Source organism: Camelina sativa, chromosome 7, assembly GCF_030686135.1.
Source record: "Camelina sativa cultivar CO46 ecotype springtype chromosome 7, ASM3068613v1".
Lineage (NCBI taxonomy): Eukaryota > Viridiplantae > Streptophyta > Magnoliopsida > Brassicales > Brassicaceae > Camelina > Camelina sativa.
This window is the reverse complement of record NC_141886.1, coordinates 13,939,686-13,965,414: the sequence shown is the minus strand read 5'-3', so window position 1 is coordinate 13,965,414 and position 25,729 is coordinate 13,939,686. Positions and strand designations below refer to the sequence as shown.

The following is a 25,729-nucleotide window of genomic DNA, read 5'->3' as shown; positions in this document are numbered from 1 at the left end:
ATGGACAGTCACAGAGGATGATTCAGACGCTGGAGGATTTGCTGAGGATGTGTGAGTTGGATTGGGGAGGCCATTGGGCAGATCACTTGAACTTGGTGGAGTTTGCTTACAACAACAGTTATCAGGCGAGTATTAAGATGGCTCCCTATGAGGCTTTGTATGGGAGGTCGTGTCGTACACCGTTATGCTGGACTCAGGTGGGGGAGAGGAGCATTTACGGGGCAGATTTTGTTCAGGAGACCTCTGAGAAGATTCGGGTTCTCAAGCTGAACATGAAGGAGGCTCAGGATAGGCAGAGGAGTTATGCTGATAGGAGGAGGAGAGATCTTGAGTTTAAGGTGGGAGACAGGATGTATCTCAAGATGGCCATGTTGCAGGGTCCGAACAGGTCATTGTCAGAGACTAAGTTGAGTCCGAGGTACATGGGTCCGTTCAGAGTGATTGAGCGGGTGCGACCGGTAGCATATAGGCTGGAGTTGCCTGAGGTTATGCGTGCGTTCCACAAGGTGTTCCACATTTCTATGTTGCGGAAGTGTCTCCGTGAGGGAGAGCAGGTGTTGGCTAAGATTCCTGAGGATCTTCAGCCTAACATGACTTTGGAGGCGAGACCAGTGAGTGTTCTCGAGAGGAGGATTAAGGAACTTCAGAAGAAGAAAATTTCTTTGATGAGAGTCCTGTGGGATTGTGATGGTGTTGAGGAGCAGACGTGGGAGCCTGAGGCAAAGATGAAGGCAAGGTTTAAGAAGTGGTATGAGAAGTAAGCCGCGACTTGAACTTGTCTAGCTAGGTCCCATCTGTAATTCGTGGCTAAAGCGGGAATGGAATATTCCAGCCCATCTCTCTTGTTTACTTGGTCGCTTGGAATGGTTGGTTGTGCGACTAAGTAACAAGATGAGGTGGTGCTCGGGGTACAAAGTTTACGTGAGTTGGGATTTTGGAGGAAAGTTTCCTGAAATAGAAGTTGCCTAAAGTGGAAAGTTTCCAAAAGTGAAAAGTGGTAAAAATGGAAAGTTTTACGGGAGTTAAAAATTTGTCCATTTTAGTGGAAGAAGCCGTGGAGGGGCTTGTGTGGCTTTAGTGGCAGACTTTTTAGTCATTTTGTAGCCTTAGTGGCAGACTCTTTAGTCATTTTGTAGCCTTAGTGGCGGACTTTTTAGTCATTGTGTGGCCTTAGTGGCGGTCTTTCGAGACATTGTGTGGCCTTTGTGACAGGCTGTTTAGCCAGATGTGTGGCTTTTGTGGCGGGCTGTTTAGCCAGATGTGTGGCCTTTGTGGCGGGCTGTTTAGCCAGTTGTGTGGCCTTTGTGGCGGGCTGTTTAGCCAGAGTGCCTGTTTAGGCGGTCCTTCGGGACAGATGGCCTTGGTGGCGGTCCTGTTTAGGACATTTGTTTGGCCTTGGTGGCGGTCCTGTTTAGGGCAGATTGTTTGGCCTTGGTGGCGGTCCTGTTTAGAACATTTGTTTGGCCTTTGTGGCGGCCCTTGTGGCAGTGAGATGATCCATGTGTGGTCATGAGGTATCCCAGTGAGGGGATATGTGGTTGGTAAGACATTGAGATGTCTTACGCGAGCCACAAGAAGGAAACCTGGATAGGGATAGGACTCGGACGTGTTCAGAATTGTTTGCTCGCGACTCTTGGGGGACTTAGGTTCTCCTAGTACTGCCATATTCTGAGACTTTGTGGCTTGGGAGTATGGTTGGTATATCGACTTCGGATGACGATCTGGGGGCGCGCTGTAGGGTGGCAACCCGAGAGACGAGTATTGGACTTTCTTATATATTATGGCATGCAGGCTTCGGCCTGATGAGGAGCCAATATTATGGCATGCAGGCTTCGGCCTGATGAGGAGCCAATAAAAACTCAAGGTTTAGGCCTGTGAGTAAAGGAAAGTCCAAAAGTCAAGAGCAAATGACGCCTGGAGCGTGAGTATATCGCCTAGAGGTAACCTTCTGTAGATCAGTCGGAGGAGTGCGGGCCGTGGAGACGGTTGCACGTGAGTCCTTGGCTGATGGTTGTTCGAGATTCGAGGACGAATCTAGATTGGTGGGAGAGAATTGTAACATCTGTGTTCCGGAATTAGAGTTTGAGTTATGTTGAGTAAACCAAAAGAGTGAAATTTAATTAATTTTGGTTTAATTAAATCCTGGTTTAATCTAACTAAACCAAAAACCCTTAATTCTCCTTCTTTTTGTCGACATTTGCTCCTCTTTTGTGCTTTGGTTGACATTTTCATCAGAGAGAGGGAGAGAAAAAGAGTTAAGTGTTGGTTATTTGGTGTAAAGGAGAAAGAGAAGGAGATCAAGCTTTTTCCTTAGAATTAAGAGAGAAACAGAACTGTCAGGATTTGGGAGAAGGAGGATTCGACTGGTCAAATCGTTTCTAAAGGTATTGATTTTTGGTAGAGTTGTAGCTAGGAGATTTTTGTACACTCTCCTTTTTACAGAAGTGGATTTGGATTTAAACTCAAAGAGTTATTGGCAGTTTCGTGGGGCGTTTCGTATCAGTCGCAGATTGAGACCAGCGGGTGTTTCGGGATCTATTGCGGTTTAACCTGAGATCTGGTCGTGCTGAAATTTTGTGAGAAGTGTCGGGACGTCTAGGGCTAGCCTTTCACCGGAGGGATTTGATAGTTAACGGTTGGTTTGTATTTTAGGATTTCGTCTTTGAGACTGTTATTTTATGATGTTTCTGTCCAGTTTTGCTATAAAGTCGTTTTTGGTTGTGTGGTTTGTTGTAGGGCGTTTTTGGGCTGTTGCAGACGTTAGGAGAGTCTCAACTTGTCATATTTGTTATAATCATGTCGAAAAGGTGAGTGCGTGACCATGAGCTTATCTAAGCGATTGGGTTGTATGACTTGTTTTGTATGATGATGTGTAGGTGTGGTGAAAGTGTTATTGGTTGTTCTGTTTAAATGGTTGGTTTGTTATTTTTTTTATTTGTAGTTGTACTCTTGATTTGCTTGTGTGTATAGCTCGTAGATGGGAGGATCGCCTCACTGAGTATTTCTGGTAATACTCACGCATCTCATTGTGTTTGTGGTGCAGGTAGAGGCAAAGTGTGACCGTGGGATCATGGCAATGAAGAGGAGGATGTTCTAGTGTCTCGTTTGGTTGTTGTCTTGATTTTGTTAGGTTGCTAGAGTTGAGTCCTAAAATTTTGTTTAGGATTGCTGGTTCTATGGTTTATATTGATTGGATCTTTAGCTTATGATTTTGGAATTATTACGGTTTAATTGATATTGGTTTATTGGTTTTATTATTTTCGCTGTTTGTTATGATTGTGGTTAGGTGGCTAGTGGGTATGGGACCACTAGCTTAGATGTTTATTATCATATTATATTAATATATTTATTATTTATTATTTAAAAAAAAACGGGTCGGGTACCTTTTAAGGAACAATTTAACCCTGAAGCCATCCTCTCCTTCAGGTTAGGACTAACCGAATCTACAAAGCTCCTCTGCCTCCCACCTACTGGAATCGTGATAGGTCCTCTTGCACCTTGGATCCTCTAGACCCTCTGGACAGCCCGAAATTGCCTAATTTTTGACAAGATCCAACCCCAAACTGAAGATATTGTATTTCTAGCTATCTTCCGAGCGAAGGAATGACAGGAAGCTCAACAGACTCAAGCCTATCGGACATCACTGCAAGGCAGATCCCTGATCTCTGTACCGCGAACTGCCCAACCCTCCCTGAACCAAATTACCTGTTTCACTGATGCAGCTTGGAGAGATAACGGGAACACGGGATGCGAGTGGATCTTCAAAGATCAATCCGGCGCTATTCTGCTACAAGGAGCATCCACTGCAACTCACATCCGATCACCCCTGATGGCCGAAGCACTAGCAACTCTCTTGGCGCTGGGAGTTGCTATTGAATCGGGTTTCAACCAAATTATATTTGCTTCAGACTCGCAGATGATAGTCCAAGCATTCAATCGTAAGACCTTCCCAAAAGAACCTCGCGGGCTTCTATGTGATACCCACTCTCTATCGTCTCAATTCGATCTGTGTAATTTCTCTCATATCCCTAGACTCGATAATCACCAAGCTGATGCTATCGCGAAAAATGCCCTAAGGGGCTTCTGTATCACAACTGATTAAGTTTAATTAAAGTATTTTGTTTGCCAAAAAAAAAAAGTCTCGGATCACAATTTTGGAGGAATTATTAACTTATGGACATAACTCTATCTTTTTGTCACTTAAAGGACAAAAAAAAAAAAGAGAAATAAGTCTAGATGTTTTGATATTCTTGATGCTAACATAGATAAACATATGTGCAAACATCAACCATGCGTTTGGATTATAAGACCTAGTGGATCATGTAGATTAACAAGTCAGGAATATGTTTCCAATTGAATGTTATAGTTGGTCAGCATTTTTCTTTTCTTTCTACAAATAAAAGATATTTCTATTTTTGAAACAACCCGACCCGTTTTTTTAATCATAATTAAGTATTCCATAATACGTAATTAAACATCAAACCACAAATCATCATTAAACCAACCACAATCATTATGCACAGCGGAAACATACCAATAACAGAAACATTCCTAACCATTCTAACCAACAACCTAGCATGCTACTAAACCGGGTCTCAACATTAATAAACATATCCAAGACCAACAACACATAACTGAGACTCTAGATCATCCTCCTCCTCATCGCCTTGATTCCACGATCACACTTTGCCTTTACCTGCACCACAAACACAAATTGAGATGCATGAGTATTGTCATAAACACTCAGAGAGGCCATTCTCCCATCTACTGGGCTATACACATTAGCAACTGAGATTCTATTGTGAAGGCAAACTAACAAAACACAACAACACATCATACCAAGAAAACAAGTCTCGGTTAAGTTCGGTGTCAACCGACGCTAGGTCGGTGTCGACCGACGCTAGGTCGGTGTCGACCGACGCTAGGTCGGTGTCGACCGACGCTAGGTTGGTGTCGACCGACACAGACTCGACCATGGTGTCGACCGACACACAACTGGTGTCGATCGACACCGCCTTCGCAGACACGATCTGAACAAAAAAGAACGTCAAACCTCGTTCCAAATTGCTTCCAATCCGCTCCAAACTCTCCCAAACGCTTCAGGAACCTATGGAGACATAAACCAACCAACCCACGCAAGCAAAACACCACAAACAACAAAGAACAACCACAACCAAAGAGATCTCAGGATTAGATCAGCCATGGTCAAACACTCCCCTCTTTTGAAGGAAGATTTGCAGGAAACAACACTTTAAGAAGCTTCTCCTTCGTTCCCAGCAACAATTCTCCCTTCCATAGCACATATCTCACCAAAAACCCCCAGAACAAGCCAAAAACCTCTCAACTCATAAGTTCTCTCCTTTCTCTCTTTTCTTCTCTGAAGCGGCGACAGAACACTAAAACCATCGACCTGGGTCGCTTCTCCACTTATATACCCGGTTTAGACAATCCAAATAACCAAACCAACCCAAAAATTGCGAATTAAAACAATCTGGTCGAACCAGAAAAGCTGGTGTCGATCGACACACTCATTATCTCCCTTTAGGATTGAAAAGCTGGTAACCATTATGTTTGTACAAAAAGGGTCTATGACCAACCAATCGAAGTTGAAAAATTAGAAAAAAAATTAATTTGACATAAATATAGAAATAATAGAAAATTATAAGCAAGATAATATATGAATTCCAAATAAAACAATGTGACATAAATATGAATTCCAATCAAAAAGTTTTACCAATAGAACAATGTTGAAAGCAATATTTTTGCATAAATTATTTTGTTAGATGAAAAATATGAGACGATCTATGTTTATATAGAAGTGAGTAGTTACAAAATTAAAAATTAATAATTAACTGTATATTTTCCTTAATCCCTTTTCTATTTTTTTTGTAGAATTAATAATTTAAAATTAAAAATAAATGTTATAATTTTAAATTTTATGAAATCTTATTATATATATATATTAACTTTTACACATGTCAAAATCTCAGATTGATATAAACTTGACACATGTCAAAATCTTATTAGTGGCTAACTTTCAAAACCCAACTTTTTTTTTTTTTTTTTTGTCAAAACCCAACTTTATATAATAAGATATATGTATATTTAAACTAATCATATGCAGCTTATGTCATTTTTAATATGATTATTTTTTTCAAGCTGTTAATGGAAACAGTATAATGCTTAATTCATGCTCTTCCACTTTCACATAGGTTACTTTTTATTTTAGTCTTTTATTCAACCACAAGTAAAAATGTTAATTCATTTCATATATATTACATTTACTCAATCATATAAAGAAAAATTAGGATGAACTAAAAAACATTTAGGCTGAACTAAAAAAAAAACTTAAATCAAGTAAGATTATGAAGCAAGTCAATGACAAAAAGAGAACCAATACTTATTTTTTAAAAAATCTATCAATATTACAAACATGATAAAATAACTGCTTAATAAAATTATTATGCATTGAGAAAAATTTTATACTAAATGTGAAAGTAGATACTTTAACAGTTTCAATAAATATGAGGACAAAAATTTTTGAAAATGATAAACAATATAAAATGATAAATAAATTTAAAGTTTTTTTTTTAAGAAATCAAGAATTAAATTCTACTAAACACATAGCCCACGCATGCAACTATCTAGTAACATATATTGTCTAGTATCACAATAATGTTTTCTTGGCATAACATTGCAACAAAAATGACTTAAGAACCTTACTAGAAGAGTCGACAGTATTCTAACATTTTATCCGTAAAAAAATTTATTCCGTATTCATATCCTTTGGAAGCATCTTTTTAAAAATTCTAACATAGAATATTGATCGTTAGCCTAATTATAGAAATCATTTAAACATATCATTATCCCACATAAAATGCAAATATACAAAGTTTCATGAACATTTTTAATGCTATGTCGTTACAATGGGGTTGTCTAAGCGCATCACCTGCCATAATAGAATTTCCGACCAAGTCAAGAGTGCTTAGATGGTGAAAAAGTTAAACCCGGCAATGAATATCCGTTATGAAACTGACTTTCTTTGTGGTGTATGAATGAATGATGTATAGAATGATGATGTATGGAATGAATAGAAGTCAGGGTGTTTCAATTCCCCTTATGCAGTTGCAGTATAAGAGGTGTCAATCCTATCTGAGTGATTGTGAACAATTAAGATGTGCATATGAGTCTAAGTCAAGCCAATTGTAAAGATTGTTTGTCACTAACAATCCTAAAATGAGATATGAAATGCAGAAAGTAAAAACAACTAGAACAGGATACTAAATGCAAACAGAACAAACAACTTGAAGCTATAATGAAACTAGAACAAAGATAGAAACTATGCTAATGAACTAATGCAAGACAAGTAATGAACAGGAAACTACGTGAATGCAATGGAAATGAAACAGGAATGAAACAAGACAATCACAAATCAAAAACACAAGTTCTGGGGATGAACTCGAGCAGCACTCGACCGAGTGTAGGTCGAGTGGGTGGTCGAGCTAGACTTAAACGTGAAAACAGAGCAACACAAGAAAAACAGAGCAATGCTAAAACCAATCAAACAACAAACAAGCAATGATATTTAGACTAGGATTTCAATAAACAAAGAAGGCCTTGAGGAGGGATTCATGGGCTGAGCTAATCATTGTGGTTATCTAACTTTGTCAACAAATCTCAAGCAAACATTGAGTTGATCTCTAGACATACTATTCTAATACATGTTTAATCCACTCTCATGGCAAGAAACAATCAAACCTATGCAATTCTAGACTTGTTCTCACAAAGAAAAGAATCTACACAAGCAGGCATTAAGCAATACATCTCAAACCAAACAAGACTCCTAATCTCTTAGCAAGCCTAATGGTAAGCTCTAGATCTAGCCTTATCTATGCTCCTTAGACATTGGTGTGATGCTAAGATGCTTGAAATCAAACCCTACCCTCTCAGATATAGGATCAGCATTAAGATCATCTAGCCTAGAAGAGATCTACAACAATCAAGCTTGACCAAATCAAACAAACCACAAGATCAGCCCAGCCTAACCCATCCTCAAGGTCCTAAACAAACTACTCACAAGAACACATGGTGAAATATGTCAAAAACCCAGAAAATAATGAAACTTGCATCATTAGAGAGATGAAACAGAGATCTACAATATTGATGAAGGAATAAAACTCGAAATCTTAATACTTTGAAAGTTATGAAACAAACAAAATATAAGAATCTAGTCTTTCTCTCTCAAACAAGTACAAGATCTAAAAATAAAATAAAAGTGCAAAAGAAATAATATCTAAAAAAGGTAAAAACTAGGTTTTAGACTCTCTAAAAAGCTGGACTCTTTTGTGGCTGCAAGTACAAGGGCCTTATATAGGAGGTGAGGTGGAAGCCCTAAAAATACAAAAATTCAAAGTGGTCAACGGCTCGGTCAACTCGACCAGTGCTCGGTCGAGTGGCTGGTCGAGCTGGCTTCTCTCGTGCATTCTCCACTCGGTCGAGTCCTCCTCAGCACACGGTCGAGTGGTGGTCGAGTGATGCGATCGAGTTGGACTCCGGACCTTGATTCTACAGCCTTAACTCTCTTGTTTTCTCCTCAGGACAGCTTCACTTCTCCTCAGCATTGCTTCCATGCTCCTTAAGCTCCAAAATCACCTGTTTATGCATGAAAAGATGCAAATTCAATGCAACTACACTCTAATGCATGATTAGTCCTAAAGCTACACAATAATGGCCTAAATGGATAGCAAAAGATGCAAAAGTTGTGAATAAACTAAGGGAAAACAAGGTAAAATATATGAACATCAACACCCCCAAACTTAGTCTTTGCTTGCCCTCAAGCAAATAATCAAAGACAAAAGAAAGTAGGTGAGGTTTGAAAGTGGGATCTCAGCTCCTAAAGCTTGCAAATAGACTATCTAGAATCAATGTCCAAGTTACTAGTACCATGATGCAAGTTGAATGAGCTATACTTAAAGACTTTAGACAAGCATATCACAACCTTCACTGATTTGAGCCATAGACATCCACATGCATTCAAATCAACCATTTCCTTTAACATTCATTAATCAAGAACATGAATCAATTCTATGCAATGCTTAAACTCATTTGGCTTGGCAGTAAAAGGTTTAGAGACAATGATGGTCTCTTTTTTAAAGTAGGGCTTATCAATATCAAGTTTCTCTCATAAAAAATGAATTGAGCTTTAGAAGAATGCTAAAGGTAAGAACACTTAGACACATACAAGAACAAAACCTTGTCTACCCAAAGGCACCCAAAGTGTTTATCCTATCAATCTAAACCCAATTGGTCCTAGTGCTACCCTTTAACTTCTTTTCTTCTTTTTCACCCTTTTCTCTTTTGGTTTTAAAGTCTTAGGAGAGGTTTCTTATTTGATCTTTCTAGTGGAATGGGGGATTCTTACTTATTTGCTATGGCTCTCTTTTCTTCTTATTCTTAAGACATATAAGCATTTTGCTAGACTTCTCTTTCCTTTCTTTCTTTTCTTTAACTAGAACCATCTTTAAACAACCTTATTCTTCCCATTCTTTCACTAGACTTTAAATTTTCTTAAACACATTCCCCTCCTAAAGACTATAACCTTTTCTTTCTCTTTTTCCTTTTTTCTTTTCATAATAGCCAAGTCCCAAACCCAACAAGTGAACCACCTAGTCCTATCTAGTTTGAAAAATGCAAACTAGAACTACACAAGGCTTTACTCTTGTCAGTTCAAACCTAACACTTTCTACCAAGCTCAATCCCAAAAATAGGCCTCACACACACAAGAATAAACATGGCTTGAAAGAAGGTTTGGTTTAGGGGTAGGGGAACTGGTTCTTAATGAGGAAATCAGCTACTTGGATCAACAAGAGTGGTAAAAAGGAAGAAGATGATCCAAATATGTATGTGGTATCCATGAGTTTAAAGCATTGCACACATTGATAATTAAAAGTCAATATTAGGTTCTTATAAATAGGAAATGGTTTCAAATCTCAACATGCTTCAATTTAGACCAAATGCAATGTAGGAATTCAAGGCCTGGTTCAATCTTATTCTAACCACTCAACTAGCATCAAAGTACTATTAACTTGGGCATTGATCCTAGTCTAGTGAATAAACAAGCTAATAAGGGAATACTCATCATAGATCCCTAATGCAAGTACTATACAATCCTACATGAAACATGGTAAACAAGATCCTAATGTGCAGTGCAAACTACATGAACACTCTTTTTTTTTTTATAAAGATTTTTGCAAAAATTTTCAAATTTTTAGGGTTTTTCTATGCCTTAGATGCTATGCAAGTATTAACATGATTATGCTAAAAATTTGAAATAAGAATCACAAAACACAATGTCAAATGCTATCTCAAACCCTCCCCCAAACTTAAATCACACAGTCCCTGTGTGAAAGAAATTTGAGTGAGGATTCAAGATGAAAAACAAAAAACAAAACACAATGTCAAATGTTATGATATCTACAAGGGAAGGTGATAGTGGTACCTTAGGGATTGTGGAAGTAGTTGTCCACATACATCTGCATGCTGTCATAGGAGTAGTTGGGGTCTTGTTGGTGACTTGGAGGTGGAGATTGGGGCAGCTCGACGATGGGGATCGACCGGGACTCGGTCGAGTACGTGCTCTAGTGGGGAGGTCGAGCTGGACCACGTGTCTTCTTTTCCAAGTCTAAATCTCTCCTTACCCAACTACATTCTCATTAAACAGCCTGCCCAACACAAACATAAAACAAAAATATCAAAACTACAAGGAAAATAAAGCATATGTACAATGATACCTTAGGGACTTCCTCCCTAGTGAGCTTGTTTAAAGTCACTAAGCTTGACTTTTGATGCCTTTTCAGGCTTGTTTTAGAGACCAAGTAGGTGATGAAATCCCCCCTGGTTCTACTTGGTAACCTTGGTGTTCCTTCTTGATCACTACTTCTTTAGCACTTGAACCATGTTTCTTCTTAAACTTGAGTCTTGGTCTTGCCTTCTTCAAAGACCTCTTGGTGAGCTGAACTTGAAGACCCTTCACTAAACCAGCTAACACTTGAACTGAATCCATTAGATGTTGAACTAATTCTTCATGAGATGAGACCTTAGCTTTTGAAGTCTCTTCTTCTCTCAAAACCTCAAAATCAGCCTTATCTTCAATCTTAAATGGTTGACCTCCAATGGTTGGTTGGTTAGATGGATCTGTAATATCAAAGTTCATGGTCAAACCTTCAGCTATGTTCAACCTTATCAGCCCCTCCTTAACATCAATGATTGCTCCTGCTGTGGCAAGGAATGGTCTCCCAAGCAAGATTGGATCCTCTACCTCCTTATCCATCTTTATTATGATGAAATCAGTGGGAATTCTTGCCTTGCCTATCTTGACTAGGAGGCTCTCCAATTTACCAACTACATCTTTGTGTGAACCATCAGCTAGACTTATGTAGAGATTGCTTGGCTTGAATTCAGTGTGTCCAAGCTTTTCTGCTATAGAGTAGGGCATGACACTAACAGATGCTCCAATATCACACAAGCATTTGTGGAAGTGAAGGTAGCTGATGGAGCAAGGTAGATTGAATGGACCTGGATCTTCAAGTTTTGTTGGTACAATAGCTTTCCCAATCTCTTTCAAATCCTTCATGTCTTGGTCTTGAGCCTTCTGCTTGGATAATTCAAGAAGCATGTCCTTGAGTGCAGGATGGTGAGCATATTTTTCCAAAGGAGGTCCTCTATCTTCCTCCTTCTCCTCAATGACAACCTCTTGTTGAATGGCCAATACTTTCTCTTGTTGCAAAGCCATCATTTCCTTTCTCTCAATGATTTCCCTTAGTTCCTTCAGCTTCTGTGCCTTGAAACGTCCTGGGAATGGTAGAGGCGGTTTGTAAGCAGGAGGAATGTACTTAGCAGGCTTAACAGTTTCTGTGTTCTCAGCTCGATCGACCACTCGATCAGGCACTCGGTCGAGTGCAGGCTCGAGCACATGGTCGAGTGCACTACCGGATTCAGTCTGCTTTGCACAAACTTCACTCTGAGCTTCAAGAAATGACCAATCCTCCCCAGCTTGAACTTCACTGTCCTCAGTGACTTCTGCCTCATTGAGATGAATGGCCTTGGCAGTGCATTCCCTTGGGTGTTGAAGTTGGTTTGGTGTAGGAGAGGAAGTAGAAGTCATGCAACTCTCCATGTTCGTGATTGTAGAGCTCAGTCTCTCCAACTGGTTATTCACTCCAGTAGAATAAGAATTCAACGTTTGGTGCAGCTCAGCAAACTACCTTGCTTCCTCAATCTGCTTAGTGGCTTGCCCAAGCAACAGTTGTTGCATCATAGCTCTTAAGTCAGGTTCTTGAGCTTGTGAGGTCTGGAACCATGGAGAGGGATACAATTCAGCCTGGTATACTGGTTGATGTTGCATGGGTATGTAATTGAACATACTGTTGTTGTACATCATTACTGACTCGAACAGGTACTCGGTCGAGCGCAGGCTCGAGTGGGTGGTCGAGTCGACTGGGAAGTAATGGCTATTTGGATCCGGCTTCTGGCTCGCTCAAGTGCTCGATCACAGCTCGGTCGAGTTGGTGGTCGAGCTGGTACTTGAAACCCAATCACAGACAAGCAGTAGAAGAAACGAGATCAGTAGTGAACAAGTGGATAAACGAACTTAATCTTAGACTTCTTTTGATCCTAATTGTCACAAAAACACACTCAAATGGGCAACGGCGCCAAATTGAAACTGACTTTCTTTGTGGTGTATGAATGAATGATGTATGGAATGATGATGTATGGAATGAATAGAAGTCAGGGTGTTTCAATTCCCCTTATGCAGTTGCAGTATAAGAGGTGTCAATCCTATCTGAGTGATTGTGAACAATTAAGATGTGCATATGAGTCTAAGTCAAGCCAATTGTAAAGATTGTTTGTCACTAACAATCCTAAAATGAGATATGAAATGCAGAAAGTAAAAACAACTAGAACAGGATACTAAATGCAAACAGAACAAACAACTTGAAGCTATAATGAAACTAGAACAAAGATAGAAACTATGCTAATGAACTAATGCAAGACAAGTAATGAACAGGAAACTACGTGAATGCAATGGAAATGAAACAGGAATGAAACAAGACAATCACAAATCAAAAACACAAGTTCTGGGGATGAACTCGAGCAGCACTCGACCAAGTGTAGGTCGAGTGGGTGGTCGAGCTAGACTTAAACGTGAAAACAGAGCAACACAAGAAAAACAGAGCAATGCTAAAACCAATCAAACAACAAACAAGCAATGATATTTAGACTAGGATTTCAATAAACAAAGAAGGCCTTGAGGAGGGATTCATGGGCTGAGCTAATCATTGTGGTTATCTAACTTGGTTAACAAATCTCAAGCAAACATTGAGCTGATCTCTAGACATACTATTCTAATACATGTTTAATCCACTCTCATGGCAAGAAACAATCAAACCTATGCAATTCTAGACTTGTTCTCACAAAGAAAAGAATCTACACAAGCAGGCATTAAGCAATACATCTCAAACCAAACAAGACTCCTAATCTCTTAGCAAGCCTAATGGTAAGCTCTAGATCTAGCCTTATCTATGCTCCTTAGACATTGGTGTGATGCTAAGATGCTTGCAATCAAACCCTACCCTCTCAGATATATGATCAGCATTAAGATCATCTAGCCTAGAAGAGATCTACAACAATCAAGCTTGACCAAATCAAACAAACCACAAGATCAGCCCAGCCTAACCCATCCTCAAGGTCCTAAACAAACTACTCACAAGAACACATGGTGAAATATGTCAAAAACCCAGAAAATAATGAAACTTGCATCATTAGAGAGATGAAACAGAGATCTACAATATTGATGAAGGAATAAAACTCGAAATCTTAATACTTTGAAAGTTATGAAACAAACAAAATATAAGAATCTAGTCTTTCTCTCTCAAACAAGTACAAGATCTAAAAATAAAATAAAAGTGCAAAAGGAATAATATCTAAAAAAGGTAAAAACTAGGTTTTAGACTCTCTAAAAAGCTGGACTCTTTTGTGGCTGCAAGTACAAGGGCCTTATATAGGAGGTGAGGTGGAAGCCCTAAAAATACAAAAAGTCAAAGTGGTCAACGGCTCGGTCAACTCGACCAGTGCTCGGTCGAGTGGCTGGTCGAGCTGGCTTCTCTCGTGCATTCTCCACTCGGTCGAGTCCTCCTCAGCACACGGTCGAGTGGTGGTCGAGTGATGCGGTCGAGTTGGACTCCGGACCTTGATTCTACTGCCTTAACTCTCTTGTTTTCTCCTCAGGACAGCTTCACTTCTCCTCAGCATTGCTTCCATGCTCCTTAAGCTCCAAAATCACTTGTTTATGCATGAAAAGATGCAAATGCAATGCAACTACACTCTAATGCATGATTAGTCCTAAAGCTACACAATAATGGCCTAAATGGATAGCAAAAGATGCAAAAGTTGTGAATAAACTAAGGGAAAACAAGGTAAAATATATGAACATCACGTTCACTATCCAATTTACATATATTTTTTTAAAACCTCATATGTTATTTTCAAATGTTAATTTTGTGATACAACCTTAGCTTCGTCTTCTAAAAAAACATAATGTACTTTAAATATGATGATCTGTCAATGTTTTGGGTTAAAAGCATTTTCTATTGATGAAATCTCAAGCTTGTTTTATATTTTACTTTTTTTTATCATGTTATAGAATTGTAGCTCCAGTTGATAATATGTCTTCTAAGATATGCACTTTTCGTAGTGGCTTACATGTCACTTTTTGTAATAGCTTACATGTCATTTTTCTATATTTTGTGGCCATTGATTTTATCTTTTTAGATGGATTATTTTTTCACGAGCTTGTTTTATAGTTTTCCAAACAAAGTGTCAACTTTACAATGTCTTCATTTTTGATCAAAAATTTTAAGTTGGGTTGAGTAATTAATCTTTTATTTTTCTTTAAATGAAGTTTAATAATAAATTTTTGTAGTACATGTTTCTTAGAAACTAATGTTTCATTTCAATTTTATTTTTATGTTTAGAATCTTATAAATACAATTACATAAATTGTTTTTTACTCTACCATGCATTAATATCTTACTTCCATTTTAAAACTCATTACCCGTTCTAATTTTGGAATATGATAATTTTTGGTTAAATTTGAATAATAAAATTATTATGAAAACAAATTCATAGTACTTTTTTTAGTATTTTCAAATTTTCATTTATGTTACTTAATTCATTTTAATATAGTTATTATTTTTACTATTTACTAAAATAAATTTATATTATTGTTTCTACTATTTTAAAGTTTAATTGATTTTACTTAATTTGTTTTTAATCTATTTTTACTATTATTAATTACTAGATTAGGACCCGCCCGATGTGCAGGTTTAGATTTTTTAAAATAAAATAAAATTTAACAAAGAATATAAAATAAATATTTTTAGTAAGTAAAAACTATCTATAAAAATAAATTAATACACGGAGTTGTCCAATGTGATATTTGGTGTAAATAGTGTGATTATGCGGTTGAGATTATTAATCATGTTTTCTTTGAATACCCTCGCTCAGAGGGTTTTCTATATGAGTCGGTGTACTCGAATTTGGATTTTGTTTTCTGGAAAGGTGCCTCTCAACAGGGTAATCCTGATCAACTTTTTCAATTACCATAGAATTTATGGGCAATCTGCAAGACCATAAAGAAAAAAGTTTTTCAACGTTTAGAGATTGAGGCAAATGATTTTGGACGGTAAGTTATCCTGGGAAGAGGCGCCCTCTTTTACGATATCATGCCAGCTCCATCCCCGTCTTCGGATGTCCAGGTTTCTTCACATGGTTGTCAGATTAATGATTCTTGGAAAGCAACCAATGTGCATTCAGGATTGGGCTGGTAGTGTTGCGTTGGTGAGGAGCGAACCTTGTTGTTGGGGGCCAAGTGTCTAAGACGGAGCCCCTCCCCTACATTCGGAGTTAGAAGCATTGTTGTCGGTCATGGAGAGGATACATGCTGCAGGGATCGCTTGTCAACATTTCGAGACTGATTGTGCTGAGTTACTAAATATTGTGCAGTCCCTGAAGATTGGTCGTCCTTCTCCAACCTGCTCGATGAGTTTAACTCGCTGGAGTCCTTCCCACAATTCTATATCTCTTGGATCCCGCGTGCGTCAAATACGAAGGCAGATTGTCTTGCCCGTGCTTCGCGTTCTATTATCTCTGAAGTTTCTTTTGTAAACCCCTTCCCTCTAGCTTGGATAACTAACCGAGGAATTTCCTATTAGTTTATTGTTTGGTTGAAAAAAAAGTAAATGAGTTAAAAGTTATTAAAATAAAATTAAATTTAACAAAGAATATAGATTTAATTCTTTTCATAAATAACTCTTTTCATAAGTAAAAACAATGTATAAAAGTAAAGAGATAAACTTTTAGTTATAGAAAATAGTTATTTTTTTTGCTATAATACACTAATGTATATCTATTTACAAATCTACTATATACATTACCACTAAAAGTCTATTTGTACACACAAATATTTAAAATATACTCTTTAGTCTTTACTACTACCAACAAATTACCTCTATATACACATTAAATAACCTATTATATGTCTCTTCTCTTTAATTTTTTTATAGTTAAAAAAACGCATACGTTAATATTACATACTCCTATCTTCTATATTACAATAGCAGTTTTTTGAATAAATTATTTGATTGGTAAAAAAAATATGAGACGATCTATTTAAAAAAAAATCTTTTTCTTTATGTAAATGTGAGTATTTAGATTTTTTTTATAAACAGTAATTAATTGTATATTTTCACAATCATTTTTATATGATAAGTACTCCTTTTTCTTGCCAAATCAGCAATTTAAAATTAAAATAAATAAACTATATTATAATTCAAAATTTATGATATATATATATCATTTATTTGTAATGGTATTTTTATATTTTAAAGCTGTTTAAATTTTATAATTTTCTTATAAATGTCTTTTAATATTTTTAAAACTGTTAACTGTTTTGTTTTTTATTTGGAAGTTTATAAAGGTTTTTTTTCTTTAAAAGTTTTTTTCTTTAAAAGATTTTAAATAAAATTAGGTTTTCTTTTCTCTATTTTACTTTTTTAGAAAACCTTTTTATGTTAGATTTTGAATTTTTACATTTTTATTTTTTAAAATTTTAATAAATTTATAATTGACATATGTCAACATCTGAATGATACAATTGACATGTATCACGATATTGTTAATGAGTAATTTTGACATTAAGATTTATATAATAAGATAAGTAATAAATATTCAAACATAGTGGACAAAGATCTCATATCACATTTTTGGAGGAATTATTAACTTATGGACACAACTCTATCTTTTTGTCACTTAAAAAAAAAAAAAAAAGAGAAATAAGTCTAGATGTTTTGATATTCTTGATGCTAACATAGATAAACATATATGCAAACATCAACCATGTGTTTGGATTATAAGAACTAGTGGACCATGTAGATTATCAAGTCAAGAAATATGTTTCCAATGGAATGTTATTGTTGGTCAGCATTTTTCTTTTCTTTTTGCAAATAAAAGATATTTCCATTTTTTCTAAAATAAATAAATAAATTTCCATTTACGAGAGTAAATAATAGTACTATATCCTTTGACTATTTAATCATTCTTCAAATGTGATGGAGTATAAATAGATGAGATGCTATAATTTAAAGTTCATTTTTATAAAACATTCACAGTTATTATTGGAAAAAAGTCATTCATAATGTATGGCTCATCATCATTTCACTTAATATCTTGTGTTATATTTATAGTTTTTCTTTTTGGTGGTTTATGCGAAGCTAGTCTGCATATAAATGTGGATATCATCAATGATATTGGTTAAAATATTCAATTAGTAGTCAATTAGGACTACACTGCAAATCAAAAAACAAAGACCTCGGATCACAATCTTTAGCTCCTCATCAACACTGGGGATTTAGAGCATCTATTAACTTTTGGAAAAGAACTTTATTCTTTTGTCACTTTGTATGGGAAAATCAGTCTAAATGGTTTGATATTCTTAATTCTAACGATATAAAGATATGTAAACATCAACCTTGTGTTTGGAGCATAAGACCTTATGGTCCATGTAGAATAACAGGTGGTGAAAAATGTTTCCTATGGAATGATGGTGTTTGAATACTGTTGTAACAAAGATTTCATATTTATAAGCCAAATAATAAAAAGTGTTATTTTCTTTTTACTAAACCAACATTTTTCGTCTTTTAAGCCCATCATAAAATGTCAAAACTTTGGTGAAACGACCCGACCAGTTTTTTAATAATAATAATAATCTAAACTAAACTAGTGGTCCAATATCCACTAGTCACCTAACCACAAACACACAACAACGAATAACATAAACAATACTGTTATAAAACTAGAGAACTCGAAGGTGTAAATCTCTTGTTCTTATTCATAGAATCGGCATAGAGGTAACATATTGTAACACCCGTGAACCAAAACTGTGCGTTTTGGGTAAGAGTGTCGATCGACACCAAGGGGGTGTCGGTCGACACCACTGATTTTCTGGTTCGACCAGATTGAGTTTTAATCGTTTTGGACCGGTTTGGTTTAGGAAAAACCATTGGACCGAGATATTTAAGTGAAAATCGACGGAAAGAAGGGTTTTTGGCTTTTGTTGGTCGCCGTTTGTTTGTTTTTGAGAAGAAAAGAGAGAAAACAGTTCCTAAAGGTTTTTGAGAGAGATTTGTGAGTTTTCTTAGCTGTTCTTGTGAGATTTGGAGCTAGGAAGGATCTAGAGGCTTGCTAGGAGGGTTGGATTTGTGGTTATTGGTCTGAACCTTCCTGCAAAGAGGTGAGTGCATGACCATGGCTAATCTAAGCCTTTGATTTCCTTGTACTTGCTTGGTTGTTGCTTGTTTGTGTGTTTTTCTTGCTGGGATTGGTTGATACAGGTTCCTACGGATGTATAAGGCTTGGGTTTCGAGTATTGGACGATTTGGAGGAGCTTTAGGAGCAAGATTCAACTTTCGGCTTCGCGCAGATCGCAGTTGTAGAGGGAGTGTCGATCGACACCACTTGGTGTTGGTCGACACCATCAAACTGGGCATCGATCGACACTGTGGGGTAGTGTCGGTCGACACCAAAGCCAGTGTCGGTCGACATTTGGCAGGTGTCGGTCGACACCTCCCTTCCAGCGAGACGTGTTTGGTTTCCTGGTTTGTTTGTTTTGCTTGTTGATTGTTTCGAACATGGTTATCATTGTTGCTTGTGTGTATAGCCCGGTAGATGGGAGGATTGCCTCACTGAGTGTTTATCAAATACTCATGCATCTCAATATGTGTTTGTGGTGCAGGTAAAGGCAAAGTGTGATCGTGGAATCAAAGGCGATGAAGAGGAGGATGTTCTAGGGACTCGATCGGATGTTGTCTGGCATTGCTAGGTTGCTAGAGTTGAGTCATTAGAAACATGACTAGGTTGCTGGTTTCATGTTTTCCTGTTGATTGAATATTTGATTATTGGTTATTTATATTTATTGGATATTGGTTTTTGTTATTCCGCTGTTGATTGTGAATGTGGTTAGGTGGCTAGTGGGTATGAGACCACTAGTTGTAGTTTATATATTTATTATTTTTTCCTATTTATTTATTATTTAAAAAAAAAAAAGAGGTCGGTCCTTTCAGTTTGGTATCAGAGCCCTTACGGTTCTAGGTTTGGGTTCACTAGGTTTCTGTTGTGATGTTTGGGATTGCATGCTTGATTGATTATGTGAGTTAGTCAATTGTATGTGGCATGGAGTCCTAGAACATCCTCTTCTAGCCTACAATGTGATTCCACGGTGAGTTTACTTTTCTGTGTTGTAGTAGAATTTGTTTGCTTAGTCTTTTATTCATGGTAGTGCAGATGGCTAGAGGTGGTGCTGTTACTGGTCGTGGTCGTGGACGCGGACGTGGTCGTGGACGCGGATGTGGTAGGGGTAGAGTCCCAGAGGTTAGCGAGACCGAGGACCAGAGTGTGACAGCAGAGGGTGTCAGCGAGTCGCAGGGTGTCCAAGGGGATTCCGTGAGTGTGGTCGGAGGGGGCGGTGTTGATGCTCCAGTGGCCGGTGATGGTAGGGCCCCAGGTGTGGGTGTCCCAGTGGGTGGAGTCCCGGGTGTCGACCTTGCGGGTTTGCTGGCACAGTTGATTGAGCGGTTGCCGCCAGTGGCACCGGCTCAGGCTCAGGTAGTGCCACCAGTGGTGGCGGAGGAGCGGCAGCCAGTGGCTGCGGATGTGGGAGCGCATGGACGTTATTTGTCTATGCTCAGGGAGATGAAGGGTCTTTCCACTGAGAAGTTTTCGGGTGATACAAATCCTACTGTTGCGGATGCTTGGAGGGCGAGTGTGGAACGTAACTTCCATACTCTGAGATGTCCTGAGGAGTTTTGGGTGGACATTGGGGTCCATCATTTGGTTGGTGATGCTCAGATGTGGTGGACTTTTGTGGCAGCCAGGAGAGTTCATAGGGAGATATCTTGGGCTGACTTCGTCTTGGAGTTCAACCGCAAGTATTTCCCTAGAGAGGCACTGGATAGGTTGGAGGTGCAGTTCCTTCAGCTAGCTCAGGGAACTGGGTCAGTGCGGGAGCTTGACTTGGAGTTCAGTCGACTTCTGAGGTTCGGGGGTCGGGATATGGAGTCTGAGGAGGCTCAGATCCGAAGGTTCTTGAGGGCCCTACGTGATGATTTGAGGGTTTACTGTAGAGGGCCGAGTTATGCTTCGCGTGCAGAGTTGGTAGAGACTGCAGCTGGGTTTGAGGAGGATATCCGGGCACAGTCAGTGTCGGTCAGACCAGCAGTTCAGCCTAGTAGGGCTCAGCAGCAGGGTGGTTCTAGCAGGGGCGGTAGGCCTGCGCAGGGAACCAAGAGGAGGTGGGAGGCTACGCAGAGGCCGAGTGGTGCGAGTTGCTTCGGGTGTGGAAGCAAGGATCACAAGGTTGCTAGCTGTCCCAAGAGGAGTGCCCCGACGGCAGTAGATCGTGTGTGCTATCATTGCAGGGAGCCAGGGCACATCAGGCCTTATTGTCCTAAGTTGCAGCCGGTTGCAGTGGCAGCGTTGTAGCAGGTGCAGCCTGGAGGGCAGCAGGTGGCACGGATTGAGCAGGCGGCACGAGTTTACACGACTACATAGACTGGTGGGACCAGTGCCGGGACGATCACAGGTATAATTTATGGTACTGTAACTTTGTGAATTCTTAGTAAGTTCAGATTTTATGTTTTTCGGTGATAAAGTGTTAGTTTCTCAACACATGAGGTTTGTGTAGGGACCTTGTTGGTGGGTGGGTTTAAGTCCCACGTTATGTTTAATTCTGGAGCTTCTCATAACTTCATTACTCCGGAGTATGCAGAGGGTGCGGGAATCAGAGGGGATCTCGGGGAGCGTACAGGAGTTGTCAGGGTTGCAGGAGGCAAGTTCTTGAGAGTTATCGGAAGAGCTAGGGGAGTTTATATTCAGATCACAGGAGAGTCATGGCCAGCGGATTTGCTTATCAGTCCAGTGGAGCTGTATGATGTTATTCTCGGGATGGATTGGATGCATCAGCATATGGTACATCTGGATTGCTATCAGGGTAGAGTGGAGTTTGAGCGTCCAGGAGGGAAGTTGGTTTTTCAGGGTATCAGACCGACTTCGGGGAGTCTCGTGATCTCGGCCATTCAGGCTGGTAAGATGATCGAGAAGGGCCGGGAGGCTTATTTGGATACCATTTCTATGCTAGAGTCAGTGGGGAAGTCTACGGTTAGCGGTATTCCGGTAGTGGAGGAGTTTGAGGATGTGTTTCAGTCTTTGCAGGGATTACCACCATCTCGGTCGGATCCTTTTACTATTGAACTGGAACCGGGGACGATGCCGTTATCCAAGGCTCATTACAGGATGGCTCCAGTAGAGATGGCAGAGCTGAAGAAGCAACTAGAGGATTTGTTGAGTAAAGGATTCATCCGTCCTAGTGTATCACCGTTTGAGCGCCGATGTTGTTTGTCAAGAAGAAGGATGGGAGTTTCTGGTTGTGCATTGATTATCGGGGTTTGAACCGGGTTACTGTGAAGAACAAGTACCCTCTTCCCAGGATCGATGAGTTGTTGGATCAGTTGAGGGGTGCTACTTGGTTCTCTAAGGTAGATCTGGCGTCGGGTTATCATCAGATACCGATAGATGAGGCAGAGGAAGACTGCATTCAGGACGAGGTATGGGCATTATGAGTTTGTGGTGATGCCTTTTGGGTTGACTCATGCACCAGCAGCGTTTATGAGATTGATGAACAGTGTGTTTCAGGAGTTTCTGGATGTATCTGTCATCATTTTCATCGACGATATCCTGGTCTATTCTAAGAGTCCTAAGGAGCATGCAGTGCATTTGAGGGCAGTTATGGAGAAGCTGCGGGAGCAGAAGTTGTTTGCTAAGCTGAGCAAGTGCAGTTTTTGGCAGCGGGAGATGGCTTTCTGGGTCACATTGTGTCTGCAGATGGGGTTTCTGTGGATCCAGAGAAGATTCAGGCTATCAGGGATTGGCCTAGACCGCAGAATGCCACTGAGATCAGGAGTTTTCTGGGATTGGCAGGATACTACAGGAGGTTCGTGCAGGGGTTTGCGAGCAGAGCACGTCCTATGACTAAGTTGACAGGGAAGGATGTTCCTTTTGTTTGCTCAGAGGAGTGTGAGGACGGCTTTACAAGCCTGAAGGAGATGTTGACTACTGCGCCAGTTTTGGCTTTGCCTGAGTAGGTAGAACCCTATGTGGTTTATACAGATGCATCCAAAGTTGGTTTGGGGTGTGTTCTGATGCAGCATGGGAAGGTGATTGCCTACGCTTCGTGGCAGTTGCGGAAGCATGAAGGCAACTATCATACTCATGATTTGGAGATGGGTGCTGTAGTTTTTGCCCTGAAGGTTTAGAGATCTTATCTTTATGGTGCAAATGTGCAGGTGTTTACAGATCATAAGAGCCTGAAGTATATATTCACTCAGCCTGAGCTGAATTTGAGGCAGAGGTGGTGGATGGAGCTTGTGGCGGATTATGATTTGGAGATAGCCTACATCCTGGTAAGGCTAACTTGGTTGTAGATGCTCTGAGTCGGAAGAGGGTAGCTTCGGCTCAGGAGCAGGAGATGGGGTCTCTGGTAGGAGAGATCAGTGCTTTGAGCTTGTGTGCGGTTTCACAGGAACCGTTAGGTTTAGAAGCAGTTGATAGAGCTGATCTTTTGAGTAGGGTGCGGTTGGCTCAGGAGAAGGATTTGGGGCTGGTGAATGCCTCTAAGAATGTGGATTCAGAGTATCAGGTCTCAGGTAATGGTACTATCTTGGTGCACGGTCGGGTTTGCGTGCCCAAGGATGAGGATTTGAGATAGGAGATTCTGAGAGAGGCTCATGCGAGCAAGTTTTCTATTCATCCGGGAGCGACTAAGATGTACCGTGACCTCAAGAGGTACTATCACTGGGTCGGGATGAAGAAGGATGTGGCTGGATGGGTTTCGAGGTGTGATGTGTGTCAGCTAGTGAAGGCTGAGCATCAGGTTCCTGGCGGTTTACTGAAGAGTCTACCCATTCCTGAGTTGAAGTGGGATATGATCACTATGGACTTTGATGCTATTTGGGTCATTGTGGACCGGTTGACTAAGTCGGCACATTTTCTGGCCATTAAGAAGACTGATGGAGCAGCGGTCTTGGCTAAGAAGTATGTGAAGGAGATAGTCAGGTTGCATGGGGTGCCAGCGAGCATTGTGTTTGATAGAGATTCTAAGTTCACTTCGGTGTTCTGGAGAGCGTTTCAGGCAGAGATGGGCACTAAGGTGCATATGAGTACAGCTTATCATCCCCAGACAGATGGACAGTCACAGAGGACGATTCAGACGCTGGAGGATTTGCTGAGGATGTGTGTGTTGGATTGGGGAGGCCATTGTCCAGATCATTTGAGCTTGGTAGAGTTTGCTTATAACAACAGTTACCAGGCGAGTATTGGCATGGCTCCTTATGAGGCTTTGTATGGGAGGCCGTGTCGTACACCGTTGTGCTGGACTCAGGTGGGGGAGAGGAGCATTTACGGGGCAGATTTTGTTCAGGAGACCTCTGAGAAGATTCGGGTTCTCAAGCTGAACATGAAGGAGGCTCAGGATAGGCAGAGGAGTTATGCTGATAGGAAGAGGAGAGATCTTGAGTTTCAGGTGGGAGACAGAGTGTATCTCAAGATGGCCATGTTGCGGGGTCCGAACAGGTCATTCACAGTGACTAAGTTGAGTCCGAGGTACATGGGTCCGTTCAGAGTGATTGAGCGGGTGGGACCGATAGCTTACATGCTGGAGTTGCCCGAGGTTATGCGTGCGTTCCACAAGGTGTTCCACATTTCTATGTTGCGGAAGTGTCTCCGTGAGGGAGAGTAGGTGTTGGCTAAGATTCCTGAGGATCTTCAGCCTAATATGACCTTGGAGGCGAGACCAATGAGGGTTCTCGAGAGGAGGATCAAGGAACTTCGGAAGAAGAAGATTCCTTTGATGAGAGTCCTGTGGGAGTGTGATGGTGTTGAGGAGCAGACTTGGGAGCCTGAGGCAAAGATGAAGGCAAGGTTTAAGAAGTGGTATGAGAAGCAAGCCGCGACTTGAACTTGTCTAGCTAAGTCCCATCTGTAATCCGTGGCTGGAGCGGGAATGGAGTATTCCAGCCCATCTCTCTTGTTTTACTCGGTCGCTTGGGATGGTTGGTTGTGCAACTCAGTAACAAGATGAGGTGGTGCTCAGGGTACAAAGTTTCCGTGAGGCAGGGTTTGGAGAAAAGTTTCCTGAAATAGAAGTTTCCAAAAGTGGAAAGTTTCCAAAAATGGAAAGTGTTAAATATGGAAAGTTTTGCGGGAGTATAGAATTTGTCCATTTTAGCGGTGGAGAGCCTTGGAGGGGCGTGTGTGGCCTTAGTGGTGGACTTTCGAGTCAGTGTGCCGTGTGTGGCGGTCTTTTTAGACCTTTGTGTGGCCCTTGTGGCGGGTTGTTTAGCCGTGTGTGTCCTTTGTGGCGGGCTGTTTAGCCATTGTGTGGCCTTTGTGGCGGGCTGTTTAGCCAGATGTGTGGCCTTTGTGGCGGGCTATTTAGCCAGATGTGTGGCCTTTGTGGCAGGCTGTTTAGCCATTGTGCCTGTTTAGGCGGTCCTTCGGGACAGATGGCCTTGGTGGCGGTCCTTTTTAGGACATTTGTTTGGCCTTGGTGGCGGTCCTTTTTAGGACATTTGTTTGGCCTTGGTGGCGGTCCTGTTTAGGACATTTGTTTGGCCTTGGTGGCAGTCCTGTTTAGGACATTTGTTTGGCCCTTGTGGCAGTGAGTATGATCCTTGTGTGGTCATGAGGTATTCCAGTGAGGGAATATGTGGTTGGTAGGACATTGAGATGTTTTACGGGAGCCACGGGAAGGAAACCTGGATAGGGATAGGACTCAGACGTGTTTAGAATTGTTTGCTCGCGACTCTTGGGGGACTTCGGTTCTCCTAGTACTGCCATATTTAGAGACTTTGTGACTTGGGAGTATGGTTGGTATATCGACTTTGGATGACGATCCGGAGGCGCGCTGTAGGGTGACGACCCGAGAGACGAGTTTGGATTTTTCCTTATATGTTATGGCATGCAGACTTAGGTCTGATGATGAGCCAATAAAAACTCAAGGTTTAGGCCTATGGGTAAAAAAGAAGTCCAAAAGTCGAGAGCAAATGACGCCTGGAGCGTGAGT

The 25,729-nt window shown here is 40.2% G+C and overlaps 1 long non-coding RNA gene and 1 pseudogene across 1 annotated transcript; one reads left to right on the top strand and one right to left on the bottom strand.

Annotated features, from left to right (window-relative positions):
* Positions 1-4,483: 4,483 nt before the first annotated feature.
* On the bottom strand, positions 4,484-5,756 carry LOC147941177 (uncharacterized). The gene is made up of 2 exons (XR_015560805.1): positions 4,840-5,756; positions 4,484-4,696 (listed from the first exon to the last, which is right to left on the bottom strand). It is a non-coding gene; the product is annotated as an uncharacterized LOC147941177 (long non-coding RNA).
* Positions 5,757-17,752: 11,996 nt separating this feature from the next.
* Positions 17,753-18,237, top strand: LOC109125427 (S-protein homolog 20 pseudogene; annotated as a pseudogene).
* The last annotated feature ends 7,492 nt before the right edge of the window (positions 18,238-25,729 follow it).